Source organism: Vicugna pacos, chromosome 12, assembly GCF_048564905.1.
Source record: "Vicugna pacos chromosome 12, VicPac4, whole genome shotgun sequence".
NCBI lineage: Eukaryota > Metazoa > Chordata > Mammalia > Artiodactyla > Camelidae > Vicugna > Vicugna pacos.
In genome coordinates this window covers 54,813,632-54,827,129 of record NC_132998.1, presented here as the reverse complement: position 1 = coordinate 54,827,129, position 13,498 = coordinate 54,813,632, and the positions used below count along the sequence as shown (strand labels likewise).

Genomic DNA, 13,498 nt, shown 5'->3' with positions numbered 1-13,498 from the left:
CTTTCCACAGAAGGTGAAACCATTTGATCTGAGGTCTCTAAGGCAGTAGACTTAGCTCCTGACACTTACAATGCCCCTTTCAAATTCTTAGAAACACTTGGATTCAAATTCTGCTTTTCTCTTCTGAGCTGTGCAACCTTGGGCATGTTACTTAACTTCTCTGAGTCTCAGATTCCCATCTGTAAAACTAAGATAGATGATAAAGATGGTACCTAATTCAGTGGATAATTATGGGGGTTAAATGAAAAAGATGGTGCAAAATGCTTAGCATCATGCTTGGCACATTGTGAGACCTCAATAGACCATTGCTAAGACATCATTTCTTTTCTAGCTTTACTGAGGTATAATTGAAAAACGAAACTTTAATGTTTGTAAGGTGTACAGCGTGATGTTTTGATACACATATATACTGTGAATGACTAGCACAGTAAAGCCAATTAACATACCCATTATTTCAAAAGTGGGAGAATGCCAAGTTCCAGTTGGCACCAACTCAGGGATATTTCACTACCCCCAGATCTGCCGGGTTAGCCAGTGAGGAAACACCATATCCTTCCCCCCCAGCAGCTGCCACGCTACGAGCACCCCATCATGTGCTACCAGGCTCCACAGCAGTCAGTGGGGCACATTAGATGGGCGGGAGCATGTGGTCCCAAGGGAAGGACAGACATGGGAGGCGGGCAGAACACTCCAGGAGACATGACGTCAGAACCAAAGATTCTGGGAACAGCGCATGCTACAACGCTCGCTCTGTCCCAGCGAGTTCCAGGACTCTTCCTCCCAGAAAGGTTTTAAAGAGAGAGAGAGAGAGAGAGCTCAAGCATTATTTTACTGACTTTAAAAGCCCTGACCTTTTAGTCCATCCTTCTGAAGAGAAAAATGGTTGCGCTTCACAGTTCCTTTGGAGTCAATGATCCTCAACACATTCCTTGAAACAGGCTCTTGTCAATCTATATATGTTCAAGTTAAAAAGATAGCAAAGTGCTCCGATTCTGAGAACCAGCAGCCCTTGACAATTAAAAGGCCCGAAATGCATTCATCTCAAACTCTTCTCTTTTTGGATCCGAAGATTTTTCTTCCTATTTTTCATTCACTTTCACAATAATTCAATCAAGGCAACACCCTGAGCATACTTTCTCGTCCCGTTAGAAGAAAGTCTTGCAGAGAACACAAGTAAGAGCAGGGGGCCCCTGTTCTCAGAGATCTTAGCCCAGGGGCAAGGCAGATTCAATTATTCACCCCAGCAGTATTGTCAAGCGTTAGGACTGTAACAGTGAGCCACACAGACACAGTCTTTAACTGTGTGGAGGTTAAAATCTAAAAAAACAAATCTATTGAAATTAGGTAATAGGAAAATCTAAAGTTAAATTTGGGGGACCAGATAAATGGTGAGGACAGGAAAGAAGCTCAAAGTGTAACTGGATGAGGCTGGTACCGAACCCATGTTTGGCTGCTCGCCACTCAAAGGGCCAATACTCGAGAGGCAAGTGTCGGCGGAAAGGAAAAGGTGCTTTATTCAGGAGGCCAGCAACCTGGGAAGATGGTAGACTAATGTCCTAAGAGCATCTCCAAGTTGCCAGTTAGGAGACAAAGGATTTAAAGGCAGTGTGAGGGAGGGGGCGGCAGGGTGCGTGATCAGCTTCTGCACCGTTCTCAGATTGGTTGGCATCAAGGGGAAGTTTCAAGCATCACCAATCTTCTGGTTTCAACTGATCTGAGGTCTATGTGCCTGCAGTCAGCAATTCTCATCGGGTGGGGGGTCTGCTCTCTGCAAAAACAACTTAGAAATCTGTGTCAGATCTTTATCTCTCAGGGAACTGGGAGTTCCATGACTCTGCTAATGAAGCTGGTTTATAGTCTAAATTGTTACCAGTTTTCCAGCCCAATAAGTTTTCTTTATTTCTACATCTTCACATTTCCTGAGCATTAACTCTTGAGCCAGGCTTTTGAGACTCAGGGGAGGCCTCGGAGACTAAAGGAAAAAGCCTTTTAGTTTAAAGGACAGGGACACAGGGGCTCTTACGCAGTTTCAATCTCCCCTTTTCTTTGATGCCCCTCAATCCTGAGGGCAACAGGTGTTGGACAAGAAAGGGAGTAACAGCTTGGATAGAGGTTAATCATAAACTCGGCAGAGGCGTCCCTGCTGTGCACCAACTCTGTGACGGATGCTTCGCAAGTACTGTTTCATTTAATTCTACGAGGAAGGGGTAGAGATTGTGCCACCGCGTGAGGAAACTGACTGACTCCAGATCGCATAAAGAGTATGGGGCAGAACGCAGATCTGAACCCAGGCCTCACGCCAAGTGTGTGTTCTTCCAGCAATCGGAGAAGTGCTGCAGGTTAAGATGCTGGATCCAGGGACCGAAGAACTGACTGGCTCCTAAGTACGTGGTGCTAGTGAAGCAAATTCTTCATGCGACACTGAGGGCCACTGAAATGGACACGATTCGTCACAGACTGAACACGGGGGCTGCGCTTTCCTTGCCTCAGGTGAAAGCTTCCTGTTGGAGAGTTTCTGTTTCCAGCTACCCTTTGAGTGACGAGGAAGGAGCCCCCATTTGTTCATGGGGGGTGGCTAGATGAGTCGCCTAGGTTTGCCGAAGCAAATTGTCACATGCTCGCAGTAACAAGTTTACACAACGGAAATGTATTGCCTCCAAGTTCTGAAAGCCAGAAGCCCCAGATCAAGGTATCTGCAAGACCATGCTGCCCCTGAAGTTTCTAGGGGAGAATCTTTCCTTGCATCTTCTAATTTACGGTGGCTCTTGGTGTTCCTCGGTTGTGGCAGCATGACTCCAATCTCTGCCTCCATCTTCACATGGCTTTCTTCCCCATGTCTCTGTATCCTCTCTTCCTTTTTATAAGGATACAAGTCATTGGATATGAAACCTACCCTAAATCCAGGATGACCTCATCCTCATATCCTTAATGAAATACATCTGCAGAAACCCTATTTCCAAACAAGGTCATATTCTGAGATTCTGGATGGATATTATTCGAGTGGTCCTATTCATCCCACTACTGGACCCCATCATTTACTTCTATGTTTTACAAAGACAGATGTTCATCAACTCAGAACAGTTCTTTCCCAAGCTTCACATTAGGGTATGAGGGAAAAGTGGAGAGGACATGGTCCACACTGACCCGAAAAGTTTTTATGTTGTTGACAGCTGTAGTAGTGACAATATAGAATATGAGCTGGGATATACTGCTTTTAGTATTAACCTCACTGTTTACCAACAGTGGGACCTCGGATCCTTTATTTAGCATCTCTAGGAGCTCCATTTTTCAGATAAGGAAATGGAGGCTTAGAGAGGTTTAGAAAAAGCTAACTGCCACCAAAGATTTTTGTTATCTCTTCAGTAGTATAGGTCATTGCTTCACAGTAGCTGACCAGCCAAAGGTTACATTTCAAGTTCAACTTTGATCTAATTGGGCCCTTTGAAAAGATCTTACTAATCGAATGTGTGTCACCTCCAGGCTGAGTTGGCTAAGAAGTGGTTATACCTCTTCAGTCCTCTATTTCTCTGCACGCAGACTGAATGAAGAGGATTCTGAGGGTCTAGGAGAGGGTGGAGCCCCCACATGGGAAAGCCCCAGTTCCTGAATCACCACAAGGAAGGCCGCCCAATGTCAAGGCGCATGAAGGTCAAACTGTGAAGTGAACACGAAGAAAACAGCTATTACATACTCCTTACCTTTGGGACTTTATTCATTACAGCCCATAATATCATCTTAAATGATACCCTACCCAAAGCCGTGAAATGAGGGGACTGAGATGCAACTAAAATCTTCCTTTAAGCCCCATAGTCTTCCCACCATATTTTCCTGTTGCAAAAGATGAAAGGAGCAGGATCTGGACTCAGGCCAGAATCTCCATCCCAGAATCAAGATGAGCATTTGGCTGGAATAGACTTTCTCGTAAATCTCCCAGGAAACTGAGGCTGACGAATGCAGTATAAAGATAAGCCAAATGCCAAAGGGGGTCACAGAGTGAAATTGGAAAGGCAGACCGAGGGAATCAGCATGGAGATTGTTGAGGGTGAGTTCAGGGCTAAATGTGGAGGGAGATCTCCACGTGGATGGGCGATTCCTCAGTTTGTGCAGAGGGAAGCGTCTTTGAGATGCAGAGTTACCTCTTTCAGACCTGCCACTTCCTCATCTTCCACAGACCCAACCCAACACAGAACAACTTTTTAAAGATGTTTTATTATTCTTTTAATAAACCTAAGTCTCTCTTCTCTCTCTTGCCACAGAAATGTATGGGCCTAAGGTTAAAAAAAAAACAAAACCCTAACTACAAATTCAAACATCAGATATTAAAAGTCAACTGTTTGAGTTTAAAACATAAAATAAAAAGAACGCTTCTTGTACAGCACATGCCTTTGAAAAGCCTTTGTGTTTCCCATTATTGAAGTGATGGTATTTTATTCAGCCAAACATAAGAAATTTGCAGCCATTGTGGAATATCCAGAGGAAGTTCCAGATGGAATTTTCTCTTTGAGATTAAAGGCATGTTTGAGCAAATGCTTAGCATTTTATTATACATAGGAGATCCCATCAGTGCCGCGGCTTTGTTAGGTGGTGGGAAGGCCTTTATTGCTGCATTTAATGCCTTGTGTTGTACTAAGTGTTTTACATTCAGAGCACTAGATTTGAAGCCTGACGGACGTGATGCTCAGGAATTCATCATAAGGTTTGGGTCTTTGGAACCCAAAAGAATACTCAAATCCAGCCACCCTAGCTTCAACCCAAGGAAGAGACCCTCACAAAGGGCAATGACAAATGGGAACACTCAGTAAAATTTTATTATTAGTTGGGCTTGTGCCCAAAGCCCCATGCAGAGCTCTCTGGTAAATTTTGCTGGAAGATGAAGACCAAAACCTGGGTGAGAAGAGTTTTCTCCACCCCCATGGGACCAAACCCTACATGTTGAATGACAACATTCAAGCCTGAGAGAGAAAGAGAGAGCAGCGAGAAAAAAGAGAAAGAGAAAGAAACTGTTGTCATCCTAGTGCTGCCTTTGTAGGTGTGGTCACCCTCACCACCAGGATACGGAGCCGAATCAGATATCCTGAATGAAGAATATCCTGATGAAGAACTCCCGAATGAAGGGTGAAAGGAAAGCAAAGTTGCAAGGGGAGGGGAGGCAAATCGTTTGAATGCATCTCACACCCTTAAAAAGCTACCCTCCCTCTGAACACATCCCTCCCTCCTACCATTTGTGTTTCCTTGGGACACTCACTGGTCCTTCTCAGATGATTCACCGGAGCAATAAGAGGAATGAAAGTTTCTACAGCCATGCATTGACTCTACACAGATGGTGCCTCTTGCAGGTCAGATCAAAACAGGCCCTAAAGAATGGCTGGAAGGCTGGCTGAAGATGGAGGTCAGGTGGCCCCGGCTGGAGAAAGGAGGATGACAAAGTGAAGAGGGCACAGGTCTGAGGGGGATTCAAGAGCAGGATGACAAGACCGGAACTGGAGTAAGAACTGAGATTCCTGGCTCAGAAGAAACAGGGGCCAGGCTCGCTCCGGGGCTGCAGTGCAGGTCACCAGGAGATGCTCAGATAGGCTAGGTAGCCAAGGGTTATTTGTTTCTCTCTGATTAAGAGACTGCTTAGTTTCAGAGCCTGAGGCAGGCCAGGCCTGCTTTGGGGACTAAATGGCCTGTGCTGCGGGGGCTTGGAGAAATATGGGGGCAAGGAGCCAGGCAGGTTTATTACACATTCCAGGTGCCAACCGACAAAGGAAGTGGAGTCTGGCAACCACAGCCCAAAGAACTGCCAACACTTTTGACAATCGCCGTCTGATTTAATTGTTCTGAGGCAGCACTGCTCAGCAGTAAATACACTTAGGACGCTTGCAGAGGACTTGGACAGTCTGCTGGCTGCTGCAGCGTGATGAACAACAGAATAACTCTATCAGAAAGGGAGGGTGGGCCGGGGGAGAGAGAGACAGCTGTGAAGAGAAGTGTGCTGCCCTATTGTTCCGGCAGAAAGATGTCCGGGACTCAGAGCTCAGCAGTTCCTCCTCTGGGCCCTGATCCCTGATCTGGAAGTTTATTCAAGGCCATTTCTGTTCAGAGCTCTCTGTCCTGCCAGGGCTTTTGTAGGTCTTCCAAAGGCTGGGCACGTGCAAAAGGCTCTCCTTGAACAGAGCTGTTAAGTGAAGGCTATAGAAAGTAGCCGTACTTACTTATATTTGTTGAACATTTATAATTTTCAGAGCACTACATAAGTGCTGCTTTCTAAGGATTATTTCATTTAATCCTCTAAATAACCATATGGATTCATAACAATTATCATACCCATTGTTTAGATGAAGAAACTGAGGCTCGTGTATGTTGAGTAACTTTCCCAGGAACAACAGCTCGTCAGCAGCCCATCAGGAATTCACTCAAATGCCCACACCCCGAGCTACATTACCAGGTTGTCAGGAACCCAAGGGCCTGATGAAAGCAAATGTTTGGTGACATTCCCACTAGGATGCATTTGGCTGCAAGTAATAGATTGTTTGAGAGTAGCTTAAAGCCTGGGAGTGGTTACTATTTTCTGAATGAAGTCAGAACCTCATCAAGGCAAGGTCTCTGGCCAAAGTCCCTGAGGATTCTTGGCCAAAGTCCCTGAGGTTTCTTGGCCTTTCCCTTGTGGCCAAAAGGTCCTGCCACAGCTGCAAGTATCACTTCCCACCTAACAGCTCCCATCCCATTTCTCGGCTCCCCTTTACAGTGAGGCTCTTCAAAATGATTTTCCATACTCTCTGTTTCCCCTTCATCTCCAGCCATTTTTTTTTGGAACCAAATCCAATTAGGCTATTTTTTGGCACCAATCCCACTGAAAGTGCTTCTTTAAAAGTCACCAATGATCTCCACATGGTCCAGTTCAAGAGTCAATTCACAGTCCTGATCTTAATCCATCAGCAGCATTTGATACACACGACAACTCCCTCCTTTGTGAAACATGGTCTTGCTTTGCTTCCGGGACACCACTCACTCTTGATCCTCCCCCCACCATTGGGTATTTTTTTTTTTTTTTGCTCACTCTATCTTAGTCACCTCTGCAGCTTCTCTCCATCTTTTCCAACTTCCAGCTGTTGGTGAGCCTCAGGGCTCAGGAGTTAGACCAATGTTCTGTAACTCATACACAGTCCCTGAGAAGTATTATCCAGTAAGGTTTAAACAAAACACCATTTACAAACTCATCACTTAAAATACATGTCGCCAGCATGAAATTCCAGACCTAAATATAAAAATGACTTTCTAACATCTCTACTTAGGTCTCTCCAAAGTTCACATGCTGCCCCAAACAGAACTTTTAATCTCACTCCCTCTCCCAAACTTAGTTCTTTCTCAGTTTGACCCTTCTCAGTAAAGGACAGCTCTATTCCTCCAGTCACTCAAGCCTGAAATATTGGAATTGTCTTTGTCTTCCACCTTGATTTACCACCCCACATCCAATCCATCAGAAAACTGTGTTGGGTCCATCTTTGAAATAAATCTGTAATCAGCCCATTTCTCACCACCTCTTCTACTAGCTGTCTGGTCCAAGCCCCTGTCACCTCACAATAACCCCTTACTTTTCTCTGTGCCCCCACTTTTGGCCTATTATATTACATTCCCCAAAGAGCAGCCAGAGCCATGTTTTAAACGCACAAATCACTCCTTAACTCTAAATGTTCTAATAGCCTTATTTACCCACTCCCCCTCCAGAACGTAAAAAACCCATTCTCTGTGCCTCACTACTTCTCTGATCTTAATTCCTGCACTTTCAACTTATCTCAGTGTAACTGTGGGTTCTGATCTACCAATAGGTTATGTAATCAATGTAGATAGTGACGACCAGAATTTTCAATGAAATAGAATGAAATAGAATAGATAATATCAGGGTGCATTGTGCATGATAAAGATGAGCATTCTTTTGTGAAATTTTGATTTCAGTATGTGTGTGTGTGTGTGCACGCACAAATATGTGTGTATGTACTAGTCCAAACAGAAAATTTATATCTCTCTGTGGGTCACAGTGCAAAAGGTTGAGAGCTAGCTCACTCTTCTCCCATCATTCAGATTCCTTTTTAATTTCTCCAACATGCCATCATACCACCGCCTGAAGGACTTTGCCCTCTGTCTGGAATTCTCCTGCACCAGGTATCAGCTTTCTCACTTCTTCCAATCATCCCTCAAGGTTCCCCTGATGAGAGAGCTCTTCTCTGGTCACAGTGCATAAAATAGCATTCAATCTCTATCCGCCCTACTCTGCTTAATTTTTTTCTCATACTGCTTCTCACCACTTGAAATACTGTAGATTAATTTTTTAAACTAGTTCATTGTCTGTCTCCCTCCAGTTTAAGTTCCATTAGGGTAGGGATTTTTCTGTCCAGTTCATTACTGTTTCCTGGCAAATAGCGGGGACTCAATAAATGTTTTTCAGATGAAGGAATTATGCAACTCCAATAGTATCCTTTCTAGAGATGGGAGTAAGGTATTCTCCCAGGGTATTCAATCTCTCTCACCAAGGGAAGCTCGGAGAAGCCGCCTTTGAAATGCTGGGTGAACTCATAGTTGGGAAGGAAGAAGCTAGACACCAGGGCGGAATCATAAGCTGAAAGCCGAAAGCTTCCCTAAATTAGTTTCTCACTCAGCAGACCCAAATCCATATTGGGCTCTGTGTCCGGACATCAGTTTGGAAGCTTCTTATCTGCCATCCCCGGCTTCTGGCTCAGACCCAGGACAGGCCCCAGCTCCACTTTAAATAGCAGTGAGAGGTTAGTTGGTTCATCTCATATCCCATAATGTTTACTGAACATTTCTGTGTGGGGCACAGCTCTAAGTTCAGGGGATAGAGCTGTGAATAACATAGACAAAGTCTTTGTTCTGATGAAGCATACGTGGTAATAAATTTTAGAATAATTAAACTAATAAAGTGGCTTCAGCTTGATGTAAGTGGTGAGGAGAAAATTAAACAGAGTGATGTGACAGAGTGAGAGAGGGTGGAGGAAACAGGACAGCATGAAATTAGGCCAGTTAGGGAAATCTTTCCTAAGAAGGCACGTTTGAGCAGAGACAGGGAAAACGTATGCGGTGGGTTATGTCACTGCTCTTCCAGACAGAGGCAGACCTCGCTGTGCACAGGCGTGTGGGACCGTAAGAGTGGCCATGCAAGCTGAACAGAGCAATCGTAACAATGGGAACAATTATGATTGTTCCACGGCCTTGAGAAATGTTTGTCGAAACATTACTCTGACTGCCATCTGCAAATCTACATGGAAATGAGAAAATAATAAAGTGAATGCAACAGTTCTATTTCCCTTCCTATGTATCCCTTCTCTGTGACAGGACTGTATGTTGCTGTCCATCCCCACTGGATTTGTTGAGGGCCATGGAATGTAACTTCGGAGCGAAGTTTTAAGAGCTAGCTCTTGGATCGTCATGTGTTCCTTTCTGGTCTCAGTAGGTTCTGATCCACGTGCTGGTGAAGTAAGGTGATGTAGGACAGACGACCCCCGGTGCTCTTGCAAGTTTAATGAGAAACAAAGCTCTACTGTTCAAAGCTAGCGGGTCCTAAACTTCAGTGTACACCAAAAAGTAACCAGAGGGCCTGGTGAAGCAAAGAGATGGGACCCATCCCAAAGTTTTTCATTTAGTGGGTCTGGAGTAGAGACCAAGAATCTACCAAGTTCCCAGGTGATACTGATGCTGCCTGACCAGGGATCACACCTTGAGGATCACTGTTCTGAGGCAGTAAGATCTGGGGGTTCATTTGTTATGCAGCGCAACTTAGCCTACAGTGAGTGGTATGGAACAGAATTAACCAGTGATGTACAGATATGAGGAAAGAGCGATTCAGGCAGAAGTTACTTCAGGGTTTGGACATCTGACAGATTGGAATTATAACCCTTACAATGACTTATCATGTGTCAGGCATTGTGCCAAGATTCATGAAGATGAGTGAGAGTTCCTGCTCTCCAGAAATTTATACTCTTGGAATGTTTATCTAGATTAAAAAAAAAAGGCTCCTAATTGCTTCTGTTACCCAACAGGACAATACTTATGACTCCTCGAGGTAACTTTAAACTGAATCAGGGTGGGCCAATAAGAATATTTCTCCCAGAAATTTAAAATTTGGTCGTAGATCTTCTAGTTAAGCCTGACCTATACTTGCAGAAGATGGCAAATCAGGATGCTATTGTGTGGCCAAGGATAGCCTACCATGTGTAATGAAGAGTAAGAACAGAAAGCCTTAGAAGGATCATTGTTCCAAGAAAAGCAAACATGTGAGCTAGAGAGATTGTCTTGATGTCTTTCCAGATCCTGGCTCCGTTTTTTGCCTAGGGCTCAGCTACTTCCTTCCCCTTGGGTGACATGAAATACTTACATATTTTTATAATGAAGTCCCCCAATCTGTCCGCTAATTTTTTTTTTGTTTTTTGCTTTAGCAATCTCCAATGGATATCTATAACTTACAGTTAAGGAATGATAGGAATGGAGTTTTTAAACAAAGAAATACAATAGGGTGTAAGAAGCGTAGTGGCACTAGTCCGCTGGGTGTTCTCTGAATGGTCTTGATGAGTTTGATTATCCTAACAACTCCGACAAACACATTATCCTTATGCTCTAAAATTGCAAGATGGGTGTAATTACATGTTTCTTTGGCAGTGCCTACATACAAAATAACTCACTAATTCTCATCCCCAGCTGACCAGACACTGCATTTAGACAGGATGCCACAGAGGGGATGGTCGGAGGTGGCATGTTCGTTCTCAGAGCCAAGAAGGGAATTGCCTTCGAAGGAAGAGACTTTATGTTACGGCTTTACAAGTTCCACCCCAATCCCAGCCCTGGAAGCGTCTCCTGCTTGGTTTTAATAATTAACACAGAACCTACTCCGTGCACCAAAGAACTTGAATTCTTACCTCAATTTTGATGTGTGACATTATCTGCTGTCGGAAATGTTGTTCTCATTGTCAAACTGAGGTCTGTTCAGGACACACGCTACCAGCGGGATGATAGTGGCGTCTCCAGGTGCGTTCATGTCTTCATTCACCCAGCCAGCCAGCCAGTCAATCATCCACCCGTTATTCATGAAAAACGTAATTGTCAGTCACCTATTCTGAGCCAGTCTTGTGTTGTTGATATGGAGACACTGAAAGTAAAAACATAATTACAATACAATCCCTACCTTCCAGAAGTCTAAAGTCTTAACGACAGTTAAGAACACAGACTTTGGAGCTTCTTCATTTTTAAAAATGATGACTTGTTCGTTTGTTCATCATAAATTATTTTAAATATTCATTGAGGTAATGCATGTAAATGAAGCACCAAGAGCTGTCTGGTATTTAGTATTCTGATAGGTATTTTACATACGTATCTGTTCTTTTATGTTTAACCTGTCTTTGTATTTAAAGTGGCTCTTTATAAATAACATATAGTCTGGTGCTCATTTTTCATCCAGTCTGAGCATCTCTGGAGCGTTACACCATTTCCATTTAATGTAACCATCAATATGACTGGGTTTTAAACTACCACATTGCACGTTTGCTTTCTTTTCATTCCATCTGTTCTTTGTTCCTTTCCCCCTCTTTTCCTGCCTTCTTTTGAATCAACTCAGTGTAGTTCAGTATTCCATTTTGTCTCTACAGTTGGCTTACTGACTATCCTTCTTTCCTTTATCTTCTTAGTGGTTGCTCTCAAGTTTACATTATACAACTTTTTAATCAATCACAGTCTGCCTTGAAACCACTGCATGTACCACTTCATGGGTAGCATATGAGTTAGACCTTCTCCCTCTCCCCATCCCTTGTGCTATTGTGATCTTACAATTTCCTTCTACATGTGCTGTAAGCCTCACAATATATTGCTACTATTTCTGCTTTAAACAGTCAATTAGCTTTTAAAGTAATTAAAAATGAGAAAAAGTATTTTATATTAATTCCAACATTTGCCGCTTCTGGTGATGTTTATTCCTTTATTCCTTTACGCAGATTGAAATTTCTATCTGATACCATTCTCCTTCTGCCTAAAGAGCTTAACAACTCTTGCAATGTAGTTTGTTCATAAACTGGCTCGGCTTTTATTTTCCCAATTGTTTTTGAAAAATGTTTTCATTGGATAAACTACTTTTGTGGTTCAGTCAAATACGTCACTCCAACATCTCCTGGCCTGTACGAATTTTGGTGAGAGGTCTGCTGTGATTGTTGAATTTGTCCCTCTGCACACTCTATGTCTTTCTTTTACTCCGGCTGTTCTTATTTTCCTCTTTTCCAGTAACCAGGAAACTAGCAGTTGGGTAAAATCACAGATACGTCACGGCTGTGGACAGTTGACTCTGTATCATACCCTATAATATGCAGTCTAGGCTAATTGTGATCATTCTATCCCGTTTTACAGACATACTTAGCTATGGACACGAGCTCTGATTGCAGCCAATGAGATGCGACAGGAAGCTAACTGGACAAAGCTTTCTGCATTCTTAGAGGAAGGGAAGGAGGGAGGAAGGAGCAGGAGGTGGAAAGGGTGAAGGAGAAGAAGGAAATGAGGAGAAAGACAAGGAGTAGATTTCTCCTCTCTGTTTACGTCTTTCTGTAGGATGACAATGGCTGAAACTAACAAACTGACTTAAACTGATAAAAACAATAAGGAAGTTCATCTCAAGAAAGCAAAGTCTAAATGTGGGAAGCTTCCAGGGTTAGTTGATTCCGTAACTCAACCATGTGATCAAGGACTCATATTTTTCCCACATTTTTGTTCTGTTATTTCAGCATCTTTTGACTAATCCTTGGACTGACAACAAATGGCTACTCATTCAAACACATTCAGAGGGAAAAACAGTCAGAGGCTGTGCTGCCTCCACTTTCTTCTCTGCTCTGCTCCCCTGCCCCGCCTTCTTCCTCCTCCGCCTCGTTCCCCTTCCCTCCCTCTCCTCTCCTCTCCCTCCCCTCCCCCTATTCCCCTTCCCTTCCCCTGCAGAGATGGCCCAGGCAGCACTGAAGCCTCAGAGGAGGACTGTACTTGGAAGCCCTGAGGAGGGCCGTCCTTGGAAGCCCTGAGGAGGGCCATCCTGCTGAGGAGGGCCATCCCAGAGGAGGAGGCTGCTGTGGCTAAAGCTAGGATCATCTCAAACGGATGCAGCTTTTTCTGGAGAAGCTGCCAAAAGCAGAAAAACAGAAGGCAAATATAAAGCTTTTCCTCCTCTCTGACAGCATCTCCTTGTTGGCAAAACTGAACAGGAAGCCAGATGGCAGGGGTGTTCAGGAAATGTAATTTACACAGGCTCCCAGCCTCAGCATTACAGAGAGCGGTACAGGTATGTTACCTTTACTAAAGAAAACTGGGCTGGGAGGGAAGAGATGATGATGGTGATGATGATCTTGGTGATGATGATGATGGTGGTGATGGTGATAATGATGGTGATGATGACAATGATGTTGGTGATGGTGGTGGTGATGATGATGGTGATGATTGTAATAATGGTGATGATGACAATGATCTTTGTGATGATGAT

The 13,498-nt window shown here is 43.8% G+C and overlaps 1 long non-coding RNA gene across 9 annotated transcripts in view; it reads right to left on the bottom strand.

The window, feature by feature from the left end:
- The window catches only part of LOC140700259 (uncharacterized), a 432,091-nt gene that overhangs the window by 216,513 nt on the left and 202,080 nt on the right, over positions 1–13,498 (bottom strand). For all 9 annotated transcript variants that reach the window (XR_012078630.1, XR_012078629.1, XR_012078637.1 and 6 more), the window contains exon 4: positions 10,911–11,140. This is a non-coding gene — a long non-coding RNA (uncharacterized lncRNA). The remainder of the gene's footprint in view (positions 1–10,910; positions 11,141–13,498) is intronic.